The sequence below is a fragment of the Sceloporus occidentalis genome, unplaced genomic scaffold (genome assembly GCF_023333645.1).
Source record: "Sceloporus occidentalis isolate IW3139 unplaced genomic scaffold, rSceOcc1.0.p SCAF_3, whole genome shotgun sequence".
Lineage (NCBI taxonomy): Eukaryota > Metazoa > Chordata > Lepidosauria > Squamata > Phrynosomatidae > Sceloporus > Sceloporus occidentalis.
This window is the reverse complement of record NW_028316983.1, coordinates 116,717,199-116,736,651: the sequence shown is the minus strand read 5'-3', so window position 1 is coordinate 116,736,651 and position 19,453 is coordinate 116,717,199. Positions and strand designations below refer to the sequence as shown.

General features: G+C 41.2%; 1 protein-coding gene across 1 annotated transcript in view; it reads left to right on the top strand.

The window, feature by feature from the left end:
* The window catches only part of LHX4 (LIM homeobox 4), a 92,534-nt gene that overhangs the window by 53,304 nt on the left and 19,777 nt on the right, over positions 1-19,453 (top strand). The window lies entirely within an intron of this gene.

Sequence of the window (19,453 nt, the reverse complement as noted above, 5' to 3'; positions counted from 1 at the left end):
GCTGAGAAAAGCTTGTGGAATGTAGGGGGGATTTTTTCTCTTGGGCCGTGTCTTATCTTTAGGTAGAGGTTTGAAGACATTCAGGCGGGAGATGGGGGGAAAACTGTTAGACATTGTTATGAGTAGAATAAATAATGCGTACCAAATGTAGGGGTGGAGTTAATTAATACGAATGCTTTTATTAGCTGCTGGTGGGTGTGGAACATTAGATCTGATCTAAAAGCACTACTGATGGTTTCTGTGTCTGATGTCTGCAATAAAAGACTTTTGTTTTCGCTTCACCAAGACTGATTGATTGAGATAAGATTTCATAGGTCATGACAGTGCCTGAGACAGAAAATTTCAGATACAGTAAAACTACAGTGGCCACAAATAAATAAATAAATGGCATTTTAAAAAATTATTCAGTTTTTCCACAAATAAAATATATTATCATAATTTTCTGTTGTACATATATACACAAATTATTACTTCCTTATCTTCTTATTCATTTCCATATATAATTATACCTTTTAATTTTTAACCTCTCGTTAGCTCTTTTAGTTTTCTTACTCTACACGTAAATATCTGGTAAACTAAGACCATATCTATTATTCCTTCTTTTCTTTCAACTTAATATTTCCTAAACTACTATAATATTTCTTAATATAATCCTCTCTTCAGCAAATTGGGATTATTCAAAAATTAAACCAACATAAGATACCCATTCTTATTTTAAAATAATTTATCCAAGGTTCCCAATCTTGTTTAAAATCAGTCAGTGATTTCTTATTTACATAACATGTTAGTCTATCCATTTCCATAAAATCGTCTACCTTTAACGCCCAGTTGTCTATATTTGGTATGTGTTCACTTTTCCATAAGGATGCTATCAGCATTCTAGCTGCACAAATTAAGTAGAATAATAATTTCCTTTAATAAATAAATGTCATTTTGATGTCACTTTCTGGCATGCAACACTGGCTGCCTGCGTTCCTGCCTCACTCTGCCTAATGGTAGAGCCCGCTGGTTGGGCTTCTTAACCAATCTCCATGCTTGAAAATTTATCTTCTAGTATATTAAAGTGGGATGCTGGTTTCCAGTTCCTAACTGCACAAATGTACAAACAGAGCTCAGACAGTCAATCTAAGGAGAACCTGAAGCTGGTGTGCCCCTCCCTCTCTCCATAAGTTTTGGGCTAGCCCATTTTGAGTATCTCCATGACCAGAATCCTCTTCAAGCTTAAATGCTTCGTCCCATTTTCTCTGACATCTAGTTTTCCATGCACACTGTCTTGTCTTCTGTGTTAATAGAGGAACATTCCACCATGTGAGTCTGTATCTGCAGTGCATGTTGGTTACCCTGGATTGGTCAGCAACACAAATATTCCTTTTTCTTTCTTTTTTTTGTTGATCTTTCTCTTCCGTGTTATTCAGTTTTGCTTGTATATATGCTTCCACTGTATATCTCATGGCTCCATGAGCTTTCATGGTGAGATATATAGCTCCAGCACCACTCACTACTACCCAAGGGTTCCACATTTCAGTTGCTGCATTTCCTTTCCTTGGTGTCTACAACAGCAATTGGAGCACACTCAAGGCATCCTTCGGTGCACATTTCTCCATTGTGCTTTTGCTAGTTTTCTTGACCTCAGTAGGCTAAGTTAGAATGAAGAGTGGGAAGAACAACTGAAAGCCAAACCTACAGCACAGTACTGAAAGAATCCAGAAATGTAAGGGAGCACTAGCTAAAGAGAGAAGTGGAAAACAAGGTTTTCTGGAACTGCTTAGATCCTGGACAGATTGCTTTGGAGGTCTGTCGCTGTCTGCAGTCCAGTGGTGCTATCAGGAGCAGGCCTTTGAGACAGCAGTCTGGGGGCTCATTCCCACTTACATTTAACCTGGTTTGGGATTCGCCTTTGCTCTGTGTTGGTAAATTGATTCCAAAAGGTCCGTTGTTCCCACTATGAAATGGATCTTTTTATTATCCCCTTGCAATCACTTCTTTTTTGGCATGATTGTCGTCCCCACAAGTGCTGCTTCAAAATGCATGTCAGTTATCTGTGCGGCAGCAGCCTGGCTTGGGAACACTCTCTCTCTCTCTCTCTCTCTCTCTCTCTCTCTGTCTCTCTCTCTCTCTCTCTCTCTATATATATATATATATATATAATTGATAGAAGATTAGATTTATTGGTTTTGCAACTACTTACATAGTGGGCACGTGGACTGGGGCTCCACTCAGTAAAATAAGAAGATGATCTCTCTTTCTTCCCTTTTCCAGTTGAGCGGGACGGGCTTAGCACATTCTGAAGCAACTAATACCATCTAAAGAGAGGGAATCCAAAGAATCCATTGTCCAGGGCCTAATATTACTGCATCATTGCTCTTGCTGTGTTACATAATGTGGGAAGGCAAAATAGGGGGTTTTGGGCCTGCAGAAAAATTTCCTTTGGGGTTGCAGAGTTCTTATTTGGGGAGCAATATCCGCAACTTGCTCCCTGTGTGTCTACACCTTCAGGGTGCTTCCAGGGCTGCTAGTGTCCCCAGTCACTGCTAATTTGTTGGAAGTCTTAATGCTGAATTGTGCATTGACTCCTCACACTCCAGAGACCTAGGGTTTTGAATATATGTCCATCATGCTAAGTCCATCATGCTGTCATGAATATATGTCCCTCATGCATAACACTGTTGTGTTTTCCCATCCTCTTTCCTTCCCCATCACTTGTGACCATCTACATCTATTCCCAATACTATTTGGTGTGTATATGTTTATAGTTTTTGAAGCAGCAATGGTGAAAGAAATTAAAGAAAGAATGTGCCAGTAGCATTGGGCAAGGAGATTTTAGCTAACCAGTTTACTGCTGACTGCTCTTGCTTCTCTGACTTGGAGTGGCTTTTAACCTGCAAATGTACAGCAGAAAAAAGAAGAGAAGAAAGGGCCACCACAACCTGTTATTTTTGGTCCACAGGGAAGACTACTCCTACTATGTTCCATACTGTGCATGCTCATAGCCATACATACAAAGGGATTGCACTGCTATTATGCTCTTAGGTGCCTTGAAATATTTTTTGTTGTAGGAAGGAAAGGTTGGCTTATGACATTTGGATCCTCTCTCCCTCATATTGTATTGGATAATATTGTATGAAGTAGGCATGATAATTATATATTAAAAGTCTCATCTGGAAACAACCTTAGTTTCTAGAGTGAAAGTGCAGTTTAAAAGGAGATTTGTCCTAATGGGCCAGCCTTGAACTCCTTGTAGAAAGGGATTTCCTCAAGGGATATTCTTCACAGTGAACTGTCCATAGGCTGACCTGAAGGAAATCAGCACGACTTGAGTTATGCATATTATGGTCAAGTTGTGATTGCTGTTGTGTGCCTTCAAGTTGCTTCTGAATTATGATGATCCTAAGGTGACCCTTGTGTACCAGTGCTAACAGAGTTGTTAGAGGAGGATGGGACACCAAGGTTCAGGACAAATGCAAATTTTATTACTGTATATACTCGACTTTAAATCGACCTCATGTATAAGGTGAGGGCAGGTTTTGGGGTCAAAATTATGGATTTTGCTATGACCCATGGATAAGTCAAGGGTAAAACTTAGGGGCATAAAGCATAGGATCTAAAGGATGAAGCAAAGCAAAATAATGTCGAAGAACTTACAAAATTTCAGCAGGTTTAACTCTTTGTGCTTACTCTTAAGGCTGCATGGATGAGAGAGTAGAGGGGGCTGGTGCTTCACATATTATATTCTTGCTTTTCATCAGGGGATGGTTCCTTCTTTTAAATAAGAGTTAAGATACAGTACTTACATTGACCCGTGGATAAGTCAACTCAGGTTTTTTCAGTCAATTTTTTGACCTAAATTTCTAGACTTATACATGAGTATATACAGTATTTACATTACATTACATTAATATGTTATGTGTAAGCCCTTTGTTTCTCTAAAATTTAAAATTCATTCTTGGTTCTGTAGACATGGTGAGGCTAAAATACCTTAAAGGGACCAAATCCAATCTGATCATGGAAGCTAAGCAGGGTGAGCTCTGATGGATGGCAGACCACAAAAAAATACCAAGTGCTGCAAGCATGATTTCCTGATACAAGACAAATAGCTTTCATATATATATATATATATATATATATATATATATATATATATATTACATCTCTAGCTTTGAACCTTCCACCACTAAGTGGAGGAACTTCAGATCTAAGATAATGAGAGATGTGTATTTTTATATACTTCTTTCATGCCTCCCCTTATTTGCTTTTTTCCTAAGCTAAACATTAACAAAGCCTGCCTAAATGTCCTAAATGAACCAGATAGCATTTGATCTTGGTAGCTGAGCAGGGTCAGGCCTAGTTGGTACATGGATGAGAAACCACCAAGGAATCTCAGGTGTTGTAGACTACATTTCAGAAGAAAGAACTAGCAAAACCACCTCTGAATATTCCTTGCCTAAGTAAACCCTATAAGTCAGCAGGGGACCTGAAGGCAAATACACACACAAACAGGTGAGTTGCTTCAGGTGTAGTGCAGTGACCAGAATGGTGCACAGTATTCCATATGTGGTCACATCATGACAAAGAACAGCAGTAGTATAATATTGGCAGCACAATATTTTTTTTCTAATTAGAACCAACTTGGAATTTGATTTTTATATATATATTTCAAATTGCCACACATCATGCTGATATTTCCGTAGAGATATGAACCATGACTCCAGATGTCTTGGTCAGCTGTCATCTGATCCATGTCCATGTGAAGCTGGGATTTATTTTTAATTTTTATTTTTTTGCCCCAATATGGATGACTAAAATGGTAAAAGAAAATCCAGTGAAAACAAATACAAACTGATACATGGATAGGGGGACTTGGGGGCTGTCACATCCACTGGGTCGCCATGAATTGAAGCTGACTCAATGGCAGTTAACAAGAACAACTACATGTTGGGAGCAAATAATCCCAGTCCAATTCTCTCAGGTCAGAGAGATCTTTTTGGAACTCTTCACAATCCCTGTTTTTTCTCACCATCCTAAGTAATCAGCAAATATGACTGTACAACCCAACTTCAGGTTCTGCATGAGGAGATTGTGATAGCATTCTCAACACAAAAGCAGTTTTCAACTGGAATAAATGTACAAAACCGCTAGTAAGGAAGAGCCTGAGAGACTTCAGGAAAGGATGGATGTACAGGGGATTTATAGTAAAAAGGAACCCAAATATTGGGGTGGATATATCTTCCTCTTTATTTGGACTGTTTAGAGATTTTTTTGTTCTTCTTAGGAGGTGAAGAACATCTCACAGAAAAGAGAGTGAAGCCACTTGTTTTCTGCTTGAGTTCTTGTTCAGCCTCATAGGATATATTTTTCTATATTTATTGATTTGTCTCATGTTCTATATTGTTTTGAGAGTTTTTAGAATTTCAGATAAATTTTGTGGATTCTTTAACATTTATGCTGATTTAAGTACATAAGGACAGCTATGCTAGGTCAGACCAACGGCTTACCCAGCCCACCATTCTGTTAACTCAGGCCTGGGACAGACGGGCCAAAAGCGGTGTGCTGCCGCCGCTACTAGGATTCGGATGTACACAGTAACTGCACGCTCCTGAACCCTGGTGTGTAACGGCGGCAGCATCACAGTGGTGTCCTGTCCACACAGGCACCACCATGATGACGTAAGCGACATGCAGTGTACAGATGTCACTGCGCATCGCTGACATCACTGGTGTGCTAATGGCACACACATGATGTGCACCAGGCGACTTTAAAAGAACCTGTTTTTTCCAGGTTCTTTTTACTGCTGAGGGACGCCATGCAGTTTGGCTGCTGCGGCATCCCTCCGGAGTTAAAATGGACGCCTCCAGCCTGCCCTTTCGGGGCGGTATTTACCACGCCTCAGTGACCAATAGCTGTAATGTAATACCACCATTATTATCTTGTATGGTTCCCTCCCCCTCCCCATAGTTTTATACTTATGATTTTAAAGTAAGTTACTATAGTACAGGAGTGGGATTTGGATTGCAGTTGTTGGACTGCAGTTCTCAACATTTCTCACAATTGGCTCAGCTGGCTAGGGTTGTTTGAACTTGCAGTCCAACAGTGTCTTGACCCGGATACAAATTGGTAGCCTCAACAAGAACAGATGAATTATATCATTTTGACTCACTGTTCTACAATTGCTTTCGTGGATCTACTCTAGCTGAGACTACCAATAGATTTAGACAGCCACAGGAGATAATTCTGCCTCTTCAGTACTGGCTTACTATTTGGCTTGTGCATTATTAGATGCACAATGATCCTCCAGGCAAAATCCGTTTGGTGTAATGGCAAAAATGTTGGACTAGGATTGGAAGGTCTGGGTTCTAGTCTGCACTGAGACATAAATCTCACTGTGTGACACTAGTTTTTTCCTCTTTCTGCCTGACCTTGGGGATGTTGTGAACATGGAGGAACCATGTCCGCCACCTTGAGTTCATTGGCAGAAAGGGCAGGATATACATGAAATTAATACAAGAAATAAAATAATAAAATTGGGCATTTAATATTGGAAAGGTGCATCTAGAACTGTGAACTCAGGACTGTGCTCAGTCTGCAGATAAACTCTTTGATGCTGGTGACTGCAGAAACAACTCTTGTGAACAGTTATAGATTTCAATGATTTAATCAATACCTGTCCAGAAGCAAAAACAACGAGGCTCATTTCCAAGAAAAGAAACTGTACTACAATTTTGAGTTAAATAACAAGAGTAGTCAAAATGTCGAAAAATATCTATGTTTTTCACACATAGACACACAGCCTATTTATCGGGTTGGAGGAAGTACTTTCCGCATTATTTTATTATGTTAGAATAAAGTGCAGAAATGACAACTATTTACTTAGATTAGTGGTTCCTGACCTTTTCTATGCCCTAGGAAATATTTGATTAATGTTCACACCCCCTAAAAAGTATGAAGATGAAGAGGTCAAATTTCTAACTTTTGAACCACAAATTGAACAACATACAATACTGCAGGTGAACAAATTGCACTTTAAAAAATAATCTTTTAACTCGGTGCATGAAATGCAAATCTAAATTGAGCAATTAGATTCTAATTTATTCAGAAAAAAATGAGTGATGACTCAAGGACACAAGCCAATCTTTGTCCCACTCCCTGAAATTCCATCTTGCACCCCATGTTGGGAATCCCTGACTTAGATGGAATGTATATAAGGAGCTGTTCAGAGAGACAGAATTGGGGATGGAAGATCTACCTCAGTGGTTCCCATCCTGTGGGTCTTGACCCCTTTTGGGGGTCTTTCACAGGGGTCACTTAAGACCATTGGAAAACACATATTTGCATGTAGCAATGAAAATAATGTTATGGTTGGGGGTCACCACAACATGAGAAACTGTATAAAAGGGTCGCGTCATTAGGAAGGTTGGGAACCACTGATCTTCCTGCTCCTTTCTCTTGGTGACTCCAGTGTCTGAAGCAAAGGCACATCTCCTCCACTCCCTGGCTCTCCAGCCCTGAGTATTCTATAGAAACCATTCAGAACTGACTATGCCCCATCAGCAAATCTGTAACCGTTAATGCTTCTGTCTTTAATTCTGTTTCTTGGTCATACTATAACCCTGATGGACAACTGTGCAGGGGGAATGTGTGACTCTGCAGGTCAGCATTTTTCACTCCCTTGCAGGCAAAACCAGCACAGCCAACATGTGCCAAAGCAACATCATGTCACTTGCAGTTTCAATTTTGGCTGAGTTTCAGCTTGTCAGGATTTAAACATACTGGGGAAGGCTGGGGAGCTTGGTATATTTGTTGGGGTAAAACTGTTACTTTTTGGTCAATGTTGCATGGGATTTGGGGCAAAAAAAAAAAAAATCACCTGAATTTCTTTCCTGGGAGTCCAGGTTCGAATTCAGCGGTCATGGATTGAGGCCCCAAAGTCCATATGTGTCCCATGGAGTACACTTTGCACCACTCTTGCTATAACCTAATAGGGATATAGGTAGTGTGTATGTATGTGCACACATACACACACACACCTGATCATGTGCATTTACAGCAGCATCAATGAACAGTGACCATGCTTTACACAAATTCCAACAAACCCCATTTGCAAGGATGCAGTCAAATGCTATTATGTAGACAGGGCAGGCTTTAGGCAGCTGAAATTGTGTCACTTCTCTTTTCCCATACTTGCACCAGCACTTCTGTAACTATCCTTTTTGAGTTTAGCATGTTTCCTATCTGTTCCTGTCTCTGGAATATATTTTAATTCATAGACTAGTGAAAGTATCTAGTTTCTCACGGTAAGAGAAAAGAAAGATATAGGGAGGCAGATCAAAAGAAGAAGAATAAAAACAGAGACTTTGTGCTGAATTCCCAAGGAGGTCATAGAATCATATGTTGGAAGCCACAAGGGCCATTTAGTCCAACCGCCTGCCATGCAGGAACTCTCAGTCAAAGCATACCTGACAGATGGCCATCCAGCCTCTGTTTAAAGACCTCTAAGGAAGAAGACTCCACCACTCTCCGAGGGAGTGTGTTCCACTGTTGAACAGCCCTTACTGTCAGGAAGTTCCTCCTAATGTTGAGGTGGAATCTCTTTTCCTGTAGCTTGCATCCATTGTTCCAGGTCCTGTTCTCTGGAGCAGCAGAAAACAAGCTTGCTCCAGCCTCAATGTTGTTGTGATTAGCCATGAAAGTCCCAGAAGTGAACTTTTCCACCCATGAAACCTGGCTTTGTTGCTGAGCACCTATTCAGCTGGGAGCTGTAGCCAGTTCTGACTCTCAGGTGAATCTGATCTCCAGGTGTTTCAGATCTGTCCATATTGTTAGTGGAAATTATTGCATGAAAAATCCTTACCTTGAAAAGCTGCAGAATAAACTTGGGTTGCATACGGGCTGCAAACAGGAGAACACAATAAGACCCATCTTTGAAGTCAAACACACATGTATCCTGTCGGAAAAAGACAGGATAAGGCGTGTGCGATAATCTCCATAATTATTTTTCTGAATTGGATTTTGTACACTGGAGGATTATTCTGCTAAAGGAAATACTTATATAGAGTTAAGAGACATTTAATACTGAGACATGTAGAATAAAGCTATAGGAAAAAAAATAGTCATGGCTTCTGGTACCAGAAAGGCAATTGCCCAAGCTTAGATGCAGTCAGCAAAAAGGAGACTAGCACTGGAACTACTAGTAAAATCCGTGGACACCAACATGTTACTTCTGGAGGAGATGAGGAAGCTAAAGACTGATATGCAAAATGATGTGAAAGATTTATGTGAAGAATTAATTGCTAACATCAGAAAAGAATTGGAGAATTTTGGAGGATGGTGAAAATGGACAAGTTGACAATAATACAGTGGGCAATTGGTATCTACTAGGGTTTGGATCCAGGACCCCCCGCCCCCCATACATACCAAAATCCATGGATGCTCAGCTCCCATTAAATACAGTGACACAGTGAAATGGTGTCACTTCTATAAAATGGCATAATCAAGGTTTGCTTTTTAGAATTTATATATTTTTAAAATGTTTTCAGTCCGTGGATGCTTGAATCTGTGGATAAAAAAGTCCATGGATATGGAGAGCTGACTGTATTGGACAGCAACTCACTGAAGAAACACAAAGAAGACTGGCGATATGTTACACCATTATGGGAAAATAAATAGGGGAACCTAACAACAACAACATTCCAAGCCTAAAAGTAAAATCTTGGAAAAGAAAAGAGAGAAGATACGACTAACTAACAAATTAACATTTCAGTAGAGAGGTAGATGGATCAGAAAGAGAGTATGGACAGAGGGACAGTTAAAGATATAAACAGCCCAAGACTGGAAAGGTTAGGAACTGGTTTTATTTTAAAGATGGATGATTATGAATAGATGATTGAAATAATCATATAGGTAATTATAAAATGAGGATCTTTTTATGTGTTACTAATTTTAGTGATTTATTTAAAATGTGAAGTTAATATTAGAGTACTGTAATTATAAAACTGGGAACATTAAGATGAAGAACTCGTGTTATAAATTGTGGGAAAATAATGGAGGAAAGTATTGTAATAATGTTAATACGATGTAAAATAACAATGATAATAATAATAATAATAATAATAATAATAATAATAATAAATGTCCATGTTATTCAGCATAGACTTGTTTAGGTGTACACTTCAAACACCTAAGATATAAAATGCAAAAGGACCATTTGACTCACATGGCTGTCTAGTATGTCCAGTTCCCTGCAAACTCTATGGCTGCCAAATGCAGAAATATTAGCACTAAAGCTAGCAGTTCTCTGCAGGGAATCGCTGCTATTATATTACTCACAAGGACATCTACTGGGGGAGGAATGGAATGAATTTTCCATGTTAATGTGTTTATGCCACCACATATCCTTTTATTAATTTGCCTTTTAAAAACTGATTGATCTGATGTCCAGCAATTGCTGCTACTGCGGCACAAGGTAACAAATGGCATGTTTACTTAGCCACATTTCCTGAGCCTTGATAGACCCTGACAGGTGCCATTAAAGAACATGCTTTTTTATGAGAGAAGCACATTTTTCACACTGTGTGAATAAAGGCAAAAAGATGTATTAAAATGTAATCATGGCTTTTGAAAGGTTCTGGCAGGAGACTGGCTAACTGGTTAGGTAGGATGGTAAGTGAAATAGACTTGGGAGCTATCAGGACAGACAGGACTGATGGCAACAAGCTTCCTGCTATAGCCAGTTATGAAAAACAAGGCAACATGCCAACTGAAAGCCCTGGGCAGGAGGTTTCTTGGACAAAAGAGGCACATATTATGGCAAGAATAGGCAGTAAGAGAAGTAGCCACATAGATCCCAAATGCCAAGGCATGACACCTGTCAGAGATTCCAGGGTTTGAATCAGGAAGGAGCTCATGCTGAACCACCTGGGTCTCCACATAGTCTGTTATCTTCAGACACAATCATTTGTTACATTTATATTCTCCCCTTTATCCAGGGAGTACAAGGCGATACAAGCTGAACACCCAAGGGCAGGCTGCACTGCTTTCCTTTTTCTGCCAGGTGGGCAGGAGGCAATTGGAGGCTGCTGGCACTGTGTCCATGTGCATGTGTCTGGGGCAGAAGGGAAAAAAAATAGCATGGTGCAGCTTCTAACTGTGAATGTCCTGTTTTGGCAGGGCTAACCAGACAAAATAGGGCATTCACAAGTACAAGCTGCGCTGTGCTATAATTTTTTCTCTTCTGCCCCAGACACATGCACATGGACACACCAGCAGCAGCCACCAATTGCCTCCTGCCCGCCTGTCAGCCCATTCGATACCCCACACAACCAGCTGTGCAATCACCCACTTGATTTCACAAACAACCAACTACCCATATAGTAAATCAGTGTGCCCAGTGAAACATTGCCACAGCATGATAGTGAGCACCCTCCTGTACATGCCACCTTCCCCCCCTTACCCCAAGGCCTCTATTGGACTGGCAATTTGTTAATGTTGTGAATAAATCCACTGTATTATAAGCAACACCCATGTTGGTCATCAGTTTGTTTCATGAAGTGTGCAATGAGTCAACGGTGTAATAGGTTGATGGTGTAGCTCACCATTTATGTGCATATGCAATTGATTTGTGGGGGCGGGGTGACAAAAAAAACTATGGGGAGCAATGATGTAGGCCCCTTCCTCATCTCCACATTGGTACACAGCCCACAGGCTGGTGTGGTACTTTTGCACTTTCCGACTTGAACTGGAGTAAACTAGAGGTTGTTTTGCTGAAGTGTTTAGCTGGGAGTGCAGCATTGTCCCGGATTCATCCTGTGCTGGCCACCCCATTGCATCATAGCTCTAGATATGATCTCAAAACCCCAGTACAGATTAGAAGTAAGTGGACATAACAAAGGATTTGCATATATATTTTCTCCTCTAGAACAAATATTAAGTATAGCATTAGATTTACTGTTCAGCTTTCTGAAGACATAAGTGGATAGCAAGTGAAAGCACAGTATGATTTTGAACAAAAGTGGCTATGGTGAAGAAGACCAGGGGAGTTGTTTATCACTGCTCCTCTTTATATGCTTTTGTAGAGCATCATCATATAGTGTTGCATAATTTGCACACATTGGGGAGTAAATGACTACTTAGCACTCTATTGTTTCTGCTACTAACCAGCAGTCACATGTTAACATTAATAAAAATTAAGAGGTGAATTTCTACAAGGAGCTTTTATACTCTCTTTCCTGTCTTTGCAGATTAATGATCTATAGTTTAGGTTAGAGAAGCAGGCCATAAAATCAAGGTGCTGTATGGCTGAACTATAACACTGTGACTTTGCTTTTCCGGCACTTAAAATAAATGTGACTCCTTCAAGTTGCCTCGGTGTGGCTTTATGAGTCTTTGCCAGCACAGAGATAGTATTCTGTTTCTAATGGGAGAGAAAGAGGTTGCAAATAGTGTTCAGACTGCAGCTTAGGCCAGCCAGCACACATGCTTTTCTCTAGATTTTCTTACAGAGAAGGAAATTTCAAGGACTGCACTCCACAGTATGTCTTTTTTAAAAAATGAGTTTTAAGTATGGTGTGGCCAACCATTGGGGAACTTTGGGGATTGTAAGACCCTCCCTGATGCACCCTTCTGTGCTCTGTGTTTAACCTTTTTGGTCCAAATGGGTAGCCTTGGGCAAGTCACACTCTCTCAGCCTCAGAGGAAAGCAATGGCAAATCTTCTGTGAACAAATCTTGTCAACAGAAACCCCTGATAGGTCAGAAATGACTTGAAGGCACACAACACACACATGCTTCCTTAGGGGAGTCAGGGACAATTCTGCCATTTTTGGTACACTTCCGGTCATCTTAAAGCTAGGAGAGGCTTTTGAAAAAACACCAGGAAGTCTATCAGAATGGTTGACTACATGTTATAAGAAAGGCTTCAGCTAAAACAGCCTAGCCCATATTATATGGTGGAATTGCTCTTCCTGCACCTATTTTTGTCCATTCCTCTCCAAAAAATCAGGGATGCTAGAGGGTGCTTTTTCTGCCCTTGTTTTAAGTGTAGACTTGAAAATAACACGTAGAGACAAAGTTTTTGCAAACATTTATACATACACAGCCGCCTTGACTCCCTGTACCGGGAGGAAGGCGGGATATTAATAATAATAATAATAATAATAATAATAATAATAATAATAATATACATTCATTGAAGATTGGCTATAGCTCTATTTTATGTGTGTTTCTAGTGTCAAACCCAAATTTTTTACTACTTAGAGAAGGCCCTTGGAGAAGGACAGATCAATCATTTCAAGGACCTTTGTACCTTTAGGATAATTAATCTGTCTACTCCTTTTTGGCTAGCTCTTTCTTGTTGGGTATTTGGGACTAAAGAGGAAAATACAGGAAATTGTACTTAGTATTTATATAGTAATTGAGCATGTGGAACACTTGATATACATAGGTTAATATGATATACATAGGTCTGTGACACATTCTGGAATAACCTCTGGATAGACTGACATATTTTCTTGTTGGATTTTTGCAAGGTGGTGTCCAGTGTCTGGAGAGCTGGCATGGTGTAGGGGTTCGAGTGTTGGACAAGGACTCTAGAGACCAGGGATTGAATCCTGGCTTGGCTATGTAAAACTACCAAGTGACTGTGGGAAAGTTACACCCTCTCAGCCTCAGAGGATGGCAATGGCAAGCCTCCTTTGAAGAAACCTGCCAAGAAAAACCCATGATAGGTTCACCTTAGGATCATTACAAGTTGGAAATGACTTGAAGGCACACAACAACAACAACAACAACAACAACAACAACAACATCCTGTGTCTCCTTGTGCAGTGATCCTTGCTCTGGGGCCTTGCAACAGCAAGGCTCTTGAATACAGCTGTACCCCACCCCACTCCTTTTACTAAACCAGCTGCAATGGTGCACCCAGACATATGGAGGAGGAAGCAGCCTTAAACTCAAGGAGTAGCTGGGAAGGGAGCAGAGATAAAGGAGCAGCCTGTGCCCACTTCAAACTGGATAAGCAAGCTAGCAAAGACTGTGCGCTTGAAGAATCTCAGCTGTAATTTTAGTAATCATTACAACAATCTGCATTATTGTCCCTATATTGCGTATGTTTGGCTGGTTTGCTACCTAGTAAATTCATAGCAAGCATAAGATTTCCTGGCTCATACCCTTTAGCAACTGTGGTCTCAAGATTAATCTATGTACCTGACATGAACGATAACAGCCAGAGTCCTGGGTGGTTAGAAAGAACACTAAGAAAGAACAGTGATTCAAGCAAACCACAAGGATTCTTAGTTTTTTGTGGGGTTTTTTGGGCTATGTGGCCATATTCTAGAAGAGTTTACTACCTTTCGGGCCACGTAGCCCGAAAAACCCACAAAAAACTATGGATGCCAGCCATGAAAGCCTTTGACTTCACACACGGATTCTATTTTTCACATGAGATTCTAGTTCTCGTACTTCAGATATTACAGGGGTGGAGAAAATATGGTCCATGGAGAGGAAAGGAGAGACCCCACTCTCCCTGCTGTGTGAGATATACAGGTGAATGGGCAATTTCTGCAGAAGACCTAGGATACATTCAGTAAGACTTGTCCCTCAAGAGTAATGCTTTCCTGTGGTTTTGTGATAATCATGCTACTGAATGAATGTATGTAAGACACAGGGGCCATTCAGACTACCTTTTACCCTGTATCAGAACCCGGATTAACCATGGGAAGTTCATATTCGCCCCGATGTTTCCACAATCGAATCCGAGGCTTCCACACCCATTCAGGGGCAAATGCCCCTTGGTACAGGTCATTTGAAAGTGGACTTTAAGCTGTATCTTTTGAAAAAAAAATGGGTCCAGCGAATATGAACTTGTCCCCGATCATGATCGGGTCAAGTTCAGGGGAGGGATTTAGGTCAGAGGGAGGGCAGAGGGGGGAACTGGAGAAAGGGTACCAAGAGAATTGGGGTGACGGAAGAGGAGGAAGAGAAGGAAGGAGCTGGAGGAAGGGTGCCAAGAGAATCGGGGTGATGGATGGAGCCGGGGGTGCCAAGCGCAGAATCGGGGTAACGGGGGAGCAGGAGGAGGAGAAGGATGGAGCCGGAGAAAGGATCATGTTTAGGGTAGGTCAGAGGGAGGACAGAGAACAAAACAAGCCTCCACTCTCACAGGCAGCTTTCTCTCTCTCTTTTGATTTTTTTTTCATTATCTTTGACAGACTATGCACATGATTTTTGGGTGATACATATAGATAGAATGTGTGTATGCTTGTGCTACTTTCCCTTTCATTTCCTCTTGCTCCTGGAATAGCAGCCTCACTATTGCAAGAGGCTTATTATTATTATTATTATTATTATTTGTAATATTCAAATGCTACAATTAGAATGCTGTGCTACATTTCCCTTTCATTTCCTCTTGCTCCTAGAACGGCAGCCTCACTTTTACAAGAGGCATTATTATTATTATTATTAGTAGTAGTAGTAGTAATAGTAATATTTGAATGCTACAATTAGAATGCTGTGCTACATTTCCCTTTCATTTCCTCTTGCTCCTAGAACGGCAGCCTCACTTTTACAAGAGGCATTATTATTATTATTATTAGTAGTAGTAGTAGTAATAGTAATATTTGAATGCTACAATTAGAATGCTGTGCTACATTTCCCTTTCATTTCCTCGTCCTCCTGAACCTTAAGAGGCTTTAAAAAACATTTTTTGTAATATGCGAATGCTACAATGCAAATGTTACAAATGTTTCCCTTTCAATTTGGCAAACTGATACAAGAGTGAATGCTTTTGCTACGCACAACACACACACACACACCCCTGGAGGTTTTTAAATTTGACAGAATATGCTCACTCTGCCACCAGTTGTTTTTTTTAAAAGGAGTGGGGAAAGCACCCATTCTGTTGGTCAATGGCTGTAGGAAACGTCACTTTTGACGAAAGCGGAAGAGAATTTGATTGACAGCAAAGGAGCCTTCCTTTTAAACCGGTACCGCAAATGTGAACTCTCTGCAAAGAGCTGCAAAGGCATTCAGGGGTAAATAACCCCAATTAAGGTAAATGAAAGTGGGTGCTTGCTTCCGGAGGGATTTGGGAGGGGGGGACCCGATTCTGCCCAGTTCCATCTATGGAAAATGCGTCAGTGGGAATGGGGCCACAGACAAAGCCTCCAGACAGGCCAGGAGTGATAGGGTTCAGGGATTCAGCTGGACAAGAAAGCTCAAGCCAAATAAAATTTTAATTTTCAATCAAAAATGAGCAACTGAAAAACCCAAAAGCAAAAGCAAATGAAGTTCCGTGGAAGTAGGTTTTAAGTGTTCTCCACTGGGAATGGAAAATCCTGCCTTCACAGTAATTCTGATGAATACAACAGTCTATTAACTAGAAAAGAGGAGAATGCATTTAATAACTATGCCAACTCAGTGTAGAGCACCTGTTTAAAAGCAAGAGCCATGTTTGGGTCTATTAGGAAAGAGGCTGGAAAAAAAGCAGTTTTTATTGTGAACAGCTGAGGTCTACCTGTTTACGTGAAGGATTGCCTTCCACCACACGCCTGCCATTTATCATCAGTGTGAACCATACATTCATCACTGGAGACTCGCAGACATTATTTCCCCCGCTATGGGAATGGGAAGGGGACTTGGGGCCACGCAACCTCTGATGCCGGTGGGGAGGAGACTAAGGATCTTATCGCATACATTATTTCCCCTGTTATGGGAATGGGAAGGGGACTCTCGAGGCCATGCACAACCAGGAAAGAACGGATTTTACTGCACAGCAAATCGTTGACAAAATGGCCCCGTTCCGTTCCATGGCACCAAGCCATCCCCATTCAGTGCTGAGGAGCGTTAAATGTTCGGGTCAGAAATTTTCCAACCAAGCAAAATGGTGCCCCTCAGCACTGAAGGAGGATGGCTTGGTGCCACAGAACAGAACGGGGCCATTTTGTCAATGATTTGCTGTGTGGTAAAATCCGTTCTTTCCAGGTTGTGCGCGGCCTCAAGAGTCCCCTTCCCGTTCCCATAACGGGGGAAATAATGTGTGCGATAAGGTCCTTAGTCTCCTCCCCACCGGCATCAGAGGTTAGGGAAGAGGGACTTTGTTGTGGGGCCCCATCCACAGTATAGTCTCCCTTGTCCTTTGCCTAACAAAAGGACTTGTGGCTTGACAAAGGATGGGAACATATTGGATTGCAAAGGAAGTATCTTTTTGTGTTGCAAATGGATGTTAAATTTACAGTGGGAGTATGAAAATGGCCTACTGAGGTGTGGACAAAGATATAATCTCTGTGATGCCTGCCCCCACCCCATAGAACTGATTAATGGTATTGCTGCTTAGCACAGGATAGTAAACTGGGGCCTGTTACAGACTGCCAAAATAAAGCTGCTTTGGGTCTCTTTGGAGGTATGCTGTTAAAATGATGCATGGGTCCTATGTGTCCAGAGGTCGCACCAAAGCCACACTCCATTCCTAAGCACTGGAATGCAGCTTTGGTGCAGCTTCCAGATTCTTAGGGTGCATGCATCATTTAAACAGCATACCTTCAAAGAGACCCGAAGCAGCTTTATTTTGGCAGTCTGTAACAGGCCTACATAAGTATCCCTTATCTGGAATTCAAAAATTGAAAAAAAACTTCAAAATCCAAAATTGTCCACATGGGTCGCTGAGCAGAGACCACGAAGAAGAAATAAGGTGTACACAAAACATAAATAAATCATGTTTAGAGTTGGGTCCCATCTCCAAGATTCTGTATGTGCAAAATATTCAGGGGTGTGCAACCTCAAGGGCGTGGTGTACACACTACATGTGGCCTCCAGGACTCCCCCCACCCTGTTTTTAATATAGAAACAAAAATGTCCCCCATGCCCCATAATGTAAGAGAGATATTTTGAGTTAATTAAAAAAAAAGAAGAGGGTGTCCCCCTAAGACCTAGCTAGAGGAATGTTTGTCCCCCAGACCTTGGATATTTGCCCACCCTGGTCTAACATTTTTTTTTCTTTGTTGTTGTTGTGTGCCTTCATTTCCAACGTATGGCGACCCTAAAGTTTTTATTAGTAAGAGTTGTTCAGAGGAGGTTTGCCATTGCCATCCCCTGAGACCGAGAGAGTGTGACTTGCCCAACTTTGCCCAGTGGGTTTCATAGCTGAGCTGGGAACCCGAACCCTGGTTTCCACAGTCACCACTATGGTTCTCCATCTTTTTTTCTAAGTCTAATCAGCTTAGTGTTAGTCCTGTAACCCCCTCAAGTATGGTGACTACCTTTTCCTACAGTTCTGTTTCTTCTGAAGAATTCTTCTCCCGGAAAAGCTGGCTGACCAGTTAATGTCTAATTTGGATTGAATTTTTAATATGCATTTTGGAACTTTAGCTTGATGGCAAGTGTACCTGAACAACGCAGGAAACTATTTGGACTAAAACTAGGAGGCTTGTAGTACCTTGAAAAGAAACTTGAATTATTTTGCATTTAATTTTTATTTTCACCAGCCAGATTGGTAGCAGAGTATACTCTGCTTTCTTGGGGGAACCAAAGAGCTTGGAGAAACTGGGGATGGATGGGTGGGACAGGTAGATGGAATTATTGCTGTTGCAGGAATGTTTGGTGGCTGGTACTAAACTACAGCTGAGAGCAGGTTTAGTAAAGGCAGTGGGGACTCTGAAGTGTTCATCTGGCACCACTACTTTATGCCATGCTACACTGAAAATCTGAGGAAGGATGGACCAGATCCAAAGGCCTGCATGGATGAAAAAGGCTCTTACAGGGGAGGTAACCCATCACTTTGTAGGCTTGCTTTCTACAATGAACGAGCTGAACATCTACCCTTCAGTGGAACACAAAAAGCTGTCTCAGAAGAAGTTAGAACATCTCTGGACAGTTTGTACTGACAGTAAATAACGCTGGTAGAGTGTGCCAGTTCCTTGCATGACATGAATGCTCTACCAGCATTTATGTTACTATACTAAAATACTGTCCTCCACACTTGATCCTGAAAAATCTTCTGTCTTCAGTAAAGATATGTAAATCAAGCTTCCATGCTATGTTGACTTATTGGTGAGGATAAGGATCCTTAGGGACCTTCCACTGTGCTTAAAAACACACACCTTTCTGTGTGATGACCTGCCTCCATCCTCAGATGCATCCAGGGGTTCAGTGTTAGAGACTGCAGCAGCATGCAAGATTTCACAATTCTAAATTGATTTGGTATGCATCATGCTAGCAATGGCCCTAATTTATTTATTTACAGCTAATGTGGAGAAAATATGTGCTGTCCTTGTGAGGGCAACTGCACACCCACACAGTCCTTAGTTAAAAGGACTATTAAAATCAACCCTTCCTCTGAGCCATTAGGCCCATCTCTTTACAGTGAAGAAGACAAAGGCCTGCTGTGTGAAATGTCATGCATAATTGGGCCGATCACTGCTTTAAACTCTGGCCCTTCCTCCTCATCCTTTTCTCTCTGATCTAAGCACTTA